Below are 8143 nucleotides of genomic sequence, written 5' to 3' on the forward strand. Positions count from 1 at the left end.
CAGGGCCAATTAAATGAATCTTGGAATACTGTGCACCTATTAGGTGGTCAGCCATTGTATAAAGTCCAGTTCAAAAGTTCAAAGTTTATTATAAAATGTTGAAAAATCTATTTCTTTAACTAATATGCACTCCAACTAGTCATACAATTCAATGTGGAACAAAAATTTAATCACAGTCAAATGTAGATTTTGTTTTAATATAGATAATGTTATAATTTACACAAAAAGTTTAATCGGATTGCTAATGGTTATTTTCACGTACTCCATATAAACATACGTTTTTCTTCACATTGACAGTGGTGTTGGATGCAAAAGGAGAGTCTTAAAGTCTTAAAATGACAGCAATGTTTCAGATTTAACTTCAAATTTTCTGAAAAGAGAACTTTATTTGCTCTAATGCTGCAATTGACTATAAGGTCCCACATAAAGCAAGCTAAATTACATGCTCATGTGTCATAAATTGTGAGAGCAATTAACCAAGAGTAACACCAGGAATGATATCATAGACAAACAGGAGTATTTATAAAATGTTGGGCCTGCTTTAATTCCAAGATTGACTTGCTGCCAAGTGACGAAATGGAGCGCTCAGCCCCGACCAGCACTAAAATGTGGACTTTTATAATATTGGAAATGATTGTTTATTAAGACTTTATATATCAAGAACAATAACTCTTAGTATTTCCTGTGAGCAGATCAGTGTTTGTGGGCGTTATCACAGTTGCACTTGTTTCTGTACTTGCAAAGCTTTACTGAATCAGGCCCTAAGTCTTTTAACAGCTCACAATCGATTCTAAAGAGCTTCAGTTTACAGAATCAAAAGCCAATGGCAAACCTGAAGTTGGTAGGAAGTGTCACTCTTGAGAAAGACTGACAGAAGGTTTGCTTTTACAAGAGTAACTTCACACCATGTAACGCGTGCTTTTTCCACCATCCAATTTGCTGAGCATCTCTGACACTGTGACCCTTCTTTTATTAACAGTCTGAGCAGCGTAAGAGGGGACAATGTTTCTTTGAGCTGGCAGGCCCACTCAATAGAGCAAAGGTAATAAAACCAGTTTGAGAGAAAGGCTGAAAACAAGGAGAGACTTAGATTGAGTTGAGTTGAGCAGCAGCAGGTGGACTGGCCAAAAACTGAAAAGGCTTTCTCTCTGACAGGTTATTGATTAGCTCATACTTCGAGTGAGGATCCTGGAAGACTTTAAAAGAGAGAAACGGATGCTGCTTGCTCAAGCAACACTTCTCTCCCCAAATAAAGTCTTCTCCCCCTCTCTTCTTAATACTTGACATTGCTCAAAACCTTGACGGTATTGGAGATAGAATTTTAAGATCTGCACTGCAAGACAACACAGCTGCTCACTTGTGCATATTCGAATATTCACAATGTTAGATTAAGTTGTATTACATCAATTATTCTGTTGGCAAATTTCAAACTTAGATGATTCCATTAGATTTTTGCTCTTGTGTCATCATTCTCTGATTTTAACCTATCTTGACAAGATTCAAAATTGTCCCACATTGAACAGAATCTTCTCTACTGTCGAACAGTTCTGGCTCTTCATTGTGGGGTTTTTATTTCATGTTTATGATCCTTTAAATGTTTCCTCTTCTCAGAAATGTCTGGACTGCAGGCCAGTCCACTTCAGCATCTCATTTCTTCCACTATGAAGCCTGTTGTAATTAATTCAGTATGGAGATCAGCATTGTCTTGCAGGATTATGCAAGAATTTCCTGGAGATTTTCAAATCTCAAAAACCTTAATTATCCTTACAAACCACTTTTTTACCCTTTAGTCATCAAAATGAAACACACGACCTTGTCCAAAATTGGTTTTATTTTGGGTGGGTGAGCAGCTTGAAGAAAGCAAATAAAGTATAAACAGCTGGATAAAGGTGATTTAAGCATATAGCACCCAACACATTTTCTTCAGTAATTTATCTTTTGCTATAAATTATCATCACCTCTCTTACAAAGAGGTTTGAATTAAGCAAAGTTTGTGTGATGTACATCCCTTATAGAATCCTGTATCGTATCCGTTTGACTGAATAGACATACACACAGGCTGTGCATGCAGTGAGTCCATTAAAATTCCATTACTACCGCTCCTGCAGCCCCCACTCAGTTTTCATGAATCCATTTTCCTTATGATATTTTTCAATTAATCTGCCTCCAACATGGCTGAGGATGTGTGCCACTTCTGAGCATGTGTAATCTTTGTTTGTACCGTATGTGTTTTTGAGTAATCAGCAGTAATAAATGAATCTGGAAACTACATTCAATTGAAATGTTCTGGTTATGATTTTAGAAAGATGAATACTAAAACATGACAATCTTTGAGAAAAATTTGCTTGGAATCTACCAATATACCCTGAAGGTCTAAGTTCTCAGTCCAATCTTTGTTTTTGAGGATTTGTCCTTGAATCACAAGCATTTTTCATGTTTGTCAAACTAAAATATTTGTATTCTTCTACTAATGTGGTACTTCAAAATGTATAAGTAATATAATTGGTACCTGACAGTAACATTGTTCTCTCTGCTAAATGCACAATAAAACAGTCTGGGCAAAGTAGATACTGAGGTTGCAACAATTTCAACTCGAGCTTCAAGAGGTTTTCTGCATCTCCACAAATAGTGAGTGACGTCATTCTTACATCATACCCAGACACCCAGAAATACAAGTACTGTATGTCTAATGCTTTTTTTGGTCTTCGCTTCAGACCTGTACTGTCATGTCCACTCACACAAGCTTCCTGATGACAGACTCTCAGGTGGTGTCCCAGTGGTATTGGTGGGAAAAACACAACAGAAGAGGCTTGAGGGTAATATATAAAAGGCGTATCGCTGAATGACAAATGTGAAGACCAAAAGCTTCTTTTTTTTAACCAACAGTGTATTGGCACAAATCCCAGACCACTAAGGTACTTTCATTTTTGAGACCCCAGACACTGGTCCCCCCGCTCTTGTTTATTATTGTGTTACAGAATTGGACTAAACTTGCAATCTGTGATAGAACTCAATTTTTGAGCTGCCAAGTTGGCCGTTTTAAGTCAAGATAGGTCATGCTTTGCTTTTGTCTATGATTAATGGTGCAGTTTGAGTTTGAGTTTCACCTGAAGTGAAGTTTAAAAAATGTATTGGGTGAAATCATGTCGCGCTAAACTTGTATGTGACAGGTTTATAATTGAGTCTAAATTGCAGTTAGATTAATGTGGTTTTGAGAATATAATGCACTTCTTATTGATGTGGAGAATGGGAGTGCCGAGGCTTGTGTCTCATGCTCCCACGGGTGGCAAAGGCAATGAAACGTTTGGTAAATCCCCTTCTTTAAAAGTGTTAATAGTGTAAATATAATGCAGACCATTCACACATCCCTTCTCTTGTGCTGGATTGAATTGGAGAAACATCAAATCTTACAATACAGTTAGGGCTTGCTTCGGGGGAATAGAACACAGTAGAACACAAAACCTTCATTGGCTTGGCAAATATAGATCATTGACCAATCATTCAAAACAATTATTTTTCTTCTGAACACAACTAAACCTCAGCCATCTGGTAGAGGAACGAGCATTAGCAATTACTGGCTAGGATTTATGTATTTATTAATTTTTTTGTATGTATTCACTTGACCACTAAATATAGTTGAGCTTTATTGCATCTAAGTCAAAATTGAAGTTGTGGAATCTTTAGTTATACGTCATGTAACATGGAGAATTTCAAATATCAACAGGTCTGTGCAGGAAAAAAAAGTTGATGTTGGTTATTGTTCAACAGAGCGTTATCTACAAAAAAACAGCTTCTTCTAACATCCAAACCTTCCTGTTTGCACCTTCCAGGTTTCATCTTTCATTTGATTTAGCTACTTGTCAGCAGACACCATTTAAACGTGACCAGCATCACACTGAACCAATCTATAGCAAAGCGAATAATCTTCTATGGTCTTGGTAATGAGCCATGGGGTTTACCCTGTGGATCAATAGGAGTATAATCCTATCCTCTTAAGACAGATAGCTTTTTCTGGTTGTCTGTCCTCAAAAAAAGGCAAACTCAAACAAGCCCACACAACTGGTGCTGTGTACCATATTGTTGACGTGCATGAACATTTCAATCCAATCCCACTTTTCCAGAAGCCTACTGTCAAACAGATATTATAATAAATGTTAGCAAAGACTGTGTGAAAGTGCAACAATTTCATTCATGTAAATCAGGATAATATCTTGGATCAATCAGTGTGTTAAAATGCCTCATGAGTAACCCCATTGATTGCTTTAAAAAAAAAGAAAAGCACAAATATCATCCATCACCTCTGATTAGAACTTTGTGTGACAGGCATACATGACTGGTATGTGTCCACACACACATCCCACGCTCGGCACAGACATAGATGTTGATGCACACATACATGCCCACAGCGTTCTTACAACGTCTCCTACCTCAGCTTATCTCGCAACTCATCCATAATCAAAAGTGACGCTCCCTGCCTCCTCCTTCCCCTGTCTTCTTCCTCCAAACTCCCCCCCCCTTTCCCCATCGACTCTCCTTCTGCTCTCACGTCCCAAAATACCAGGCTGCTGAACAGGAGACTCTCCCTGTAAGCCCCGGGCCAATTAGTGTGGTGTTGCAGCATTGTTATCTACCTGTCATGGTGGGTTTCTCCTGCCTGCTCTCTGTTTGTGGCAACACAACCTGCTGCTGCTGTTGGGCCACAGGCAACTTGAGAGCTGGAGAAGAGATGAATGACGAGGAGTGGAGGGAAACAAAGGGCATGTAAGGAGTGGGGGAAAATCATCCTATTTACCCAGAGGTGACGTCTGAAAGTGAAATTCGAAATGAAAAACTTTTTTACTCATGTTTTGCATAACATTACATCCAGTGAGCTTCTTAAACTATACATACTCATAAAATAAAAGGAAAAAGTTACTCCTTAGACGAAGAGCTGAAAACACAACGTCTTTAAAATAACATACTGTACAGACAAGCATAGTACTGTGGGATATAAACTGATAAAAAAGAACAGGAAAGTTTAGGTTAATAGCTGTAAATAGAAATAGTTTCATAAGCGCTTTTACTGAGCTTGTGTGACGATGAATTGGGATTTGGGTGGAGAATCACATTATCTTTTTTCTGCATGTAAACATGTCCTGAATTAAAAAAAGTCTAGATAAGGCCTGATGCTGGTTTTAAGAAGGTGTTCAAGAATGATCCTGTATGCTGTTGCCGACAGCACTTTTGTCCCCGCTCGTTTCAGCTTACGTTTCTCATCGACTTGGCTGCGGTAGCAGTCACAGCCTCACACCCGTCAAAGAGAAAGACCAAGTCTCATTTCCTGTGCCTTCACATTTCCAGGGGAGAGAAGTGAAATCTGCAGCATCATGTTGTTGTATCACTATTTCACAAAAATCTATTTATTAAAAAAAAAAAAACTGAATTAGTACTACATATTAATTGGACGACTCTTGAAGTAACTTTTCTCTAATATTTTATAAATTCAAAAATATTGAATGTGAAATGACTGGATTTGGCTTTTTGAAATTCAAAGGTGAAAATCCTTATATGCAGACATAAGATTGTGTTTTGAATGAAAACCACCCCTGTATGTTAAACATTAACAATTTGATTAGACACTGTCATGTGGTTTGATGTTGAATTGCTTTGAATTTTCAAGCTGCATCACTGTGTCATATTGTGTTGAGTTACTGAAAGTTAGCACCAGGTTACGGTCACGAGTTAGTTTCTTTTAATAAATAGTAAAGTTATTAAAAAATAAATTCTGTATTAACCATCTCCTTGGAAAAGTAATTTGCATGTTGCTTTTAATTGCCTCCCTCATTTGATGTTTTAATAATGTGCAAGTATCTCTGTTATTGTGCTGTTGTGAGGGCTGAACTGAGTCATCAACACTGTTGGTCAGTCTAATGCCTGAGTGACTCATTAGGTTCGGCTCGAGTCACTTCAGTTACTTTGAATTGAAATGGTGGTATACTCATTTTAGCCTGTATTACCCCAACAGAGTTATTTAGTCAGTATTCAAGTCTTGCATTTCCAACTTCTCATGCTTCACTGCACGTGCTCCTACAAGGGGGATACACTTTTTGCAGTCATGCTGAACTCTGCACAACACCTGCTCCTTAAAGAAATGGATTTATGAACTAATGGCAAGAAGCAGCAGCAACAAAACAGCTGAGATGAACTGCTACAATGCAGATCGAAGCAGAACAGTAACTACATGGTTACTAAATCATTTCTAGGTACTGTGGATACAGGCTGATGTGCTGCTGTCAGTAGGATTGACTGTTCAGAATTAATGAGATGCTACTTCACTAAACAGAAGAGTTACAAGAGGCTTTGAACAATACTTACAGTTGGCACAAGGAAAAGGACAGACAGCAAGTCCACAACAAAAGCAATGAGTCAATAAAAACATCAACATCAGTGATTGTAGCAGCTTTTATTTCATGATAGTAATCATTTACTAATGTGTTACTTTACCAACAGTGAGACTATGATCTTTTACTGTAATTAGTGAAAGAAAACAGGACATTTAGAAATCAAAAAAATGGCCCAACTGTTAAGAATTTAAATATGCACATGATCAACGAAAAAAGGAAAACATACTTAGCTATTCTTTGTTCTGACCAAAATCGAGGTTGTCAAACAGACAAAAATGTTCTCCCTAACTCTGATTCATCAGCTGCAAAAGTTACTTCGAGCCACCCAGCCAGAGGTAAACTGACAGCAGGGTAGTGAAGGTACAGTACAAATCCACTTTTGAGCAGAATAATAACAACACTAACACATTCAGCATGCTGTGCTGATGACTATCGGCAATGGCTTCGATGGACAGCAAAGATAACAGCAACAGACTGTGTGTGTGTGTGTGTGTGTGTGTGTGTGTGTGTGTGTGTGTGTGTGTGTGTGTGTGTGTGTGTGTGTGTGTGTGTGTGTGTGTGTGTGTGTGTGTGTGTGTGCGCGTCACAGTAAAATTGTTTCTTTACTTTGCCTTGCATATAGCAACAACAACAAAAAAAAATACAACAGGCATGCCACAATGCTGGATTGTCTGTATCGCTGAGGAAAAACATTGTCATTGACAATCATTTTATTCTCAAAAAAGAAAGGATAATTATACACTGAGATTTTTCTAAACATATCTTTTTTTACTTCATGACCAATACATTTTGTAGTTAAATGACTGTTCAATAAAATATAACATTTAAAGCGCTTGTGGCATTCAAGGCAAATAACATGGATTTAACACCATTATTTTCTAGGCAACGATAAAGTTTGTAAAGTTATTGTAACTAATATAGAAATTCTCCATTGAATATACAATTAGACTGAGTAATACTTGTTGCTTTTTTTACCATATGTGAAACAGTTGGAGAGCTGCGGAGCCACTGTCTTTTTCTGTGCCGCTTACTGAGCACAACTTGCTCAACACGGGGTGCTACAGAAATATGCAGGAGACGTCTAATGAAGTAATTACAAAAATCAAGCTGCTGTCAGCGAACATCCTAAGGATGACTAAAAATAGTGTTGACAAGAAATTATCCAAAAATCTCATCCTGCTGCAGCAGATGCAGAGAAGTGACATCCAACTACGAAGATTAGCTGATAAAAATCCATCATAATTAAATAATACATATTCAATGGATGTTTACATACTGATTATATCAGGGAAAACATTTCTCTTCATCAAATTACCTTAGCTTGTCTGCACTATGATTAATGTATATTTTAATAGTTTTCAGGCTCAAAATAAAATCCACAAAACCCATAAAAAGTTTGAAATATTGTGGAAAATGTGAAGAAGTGCAATGATCTGGAAATCTTAATCCCATGTTTTATTCACAAGTGATTATCAACAACACAACAGATGTTGGAAAATAGGACCTTTTTACAATTTCATAAAAAGTCTTCTCTCATACGATGGCAGCGGGAAAATGGACAAGGGCAAAATGGGAATGTACTGTTAAAAAGACAGCTGCAGGAGCAACCACTTATTTAGTGGACAATCCATATGACTACATTTGGAATGAAGGGGAAGTGTCTTTCAGAAGTGACGCTAGTCCAATAATTCAACCATCTATGCTATCAAAGGTAGACAAAGGTTTTAGGAAGACAAAGGTTTTAAGAAACAATAAGCTGT

The sequence above is a fragment of the Blennius ocellaris genome (assembly GCF_963422515.1).
Source record: "Blennius ocellaris genome assembly, chromosome: 14".
NCBI lineage: Eukaryota > Metazoa > Chordata > Actinopteri > Blenniiformes > Blenniidae > Blennius > Blennius ocellaris.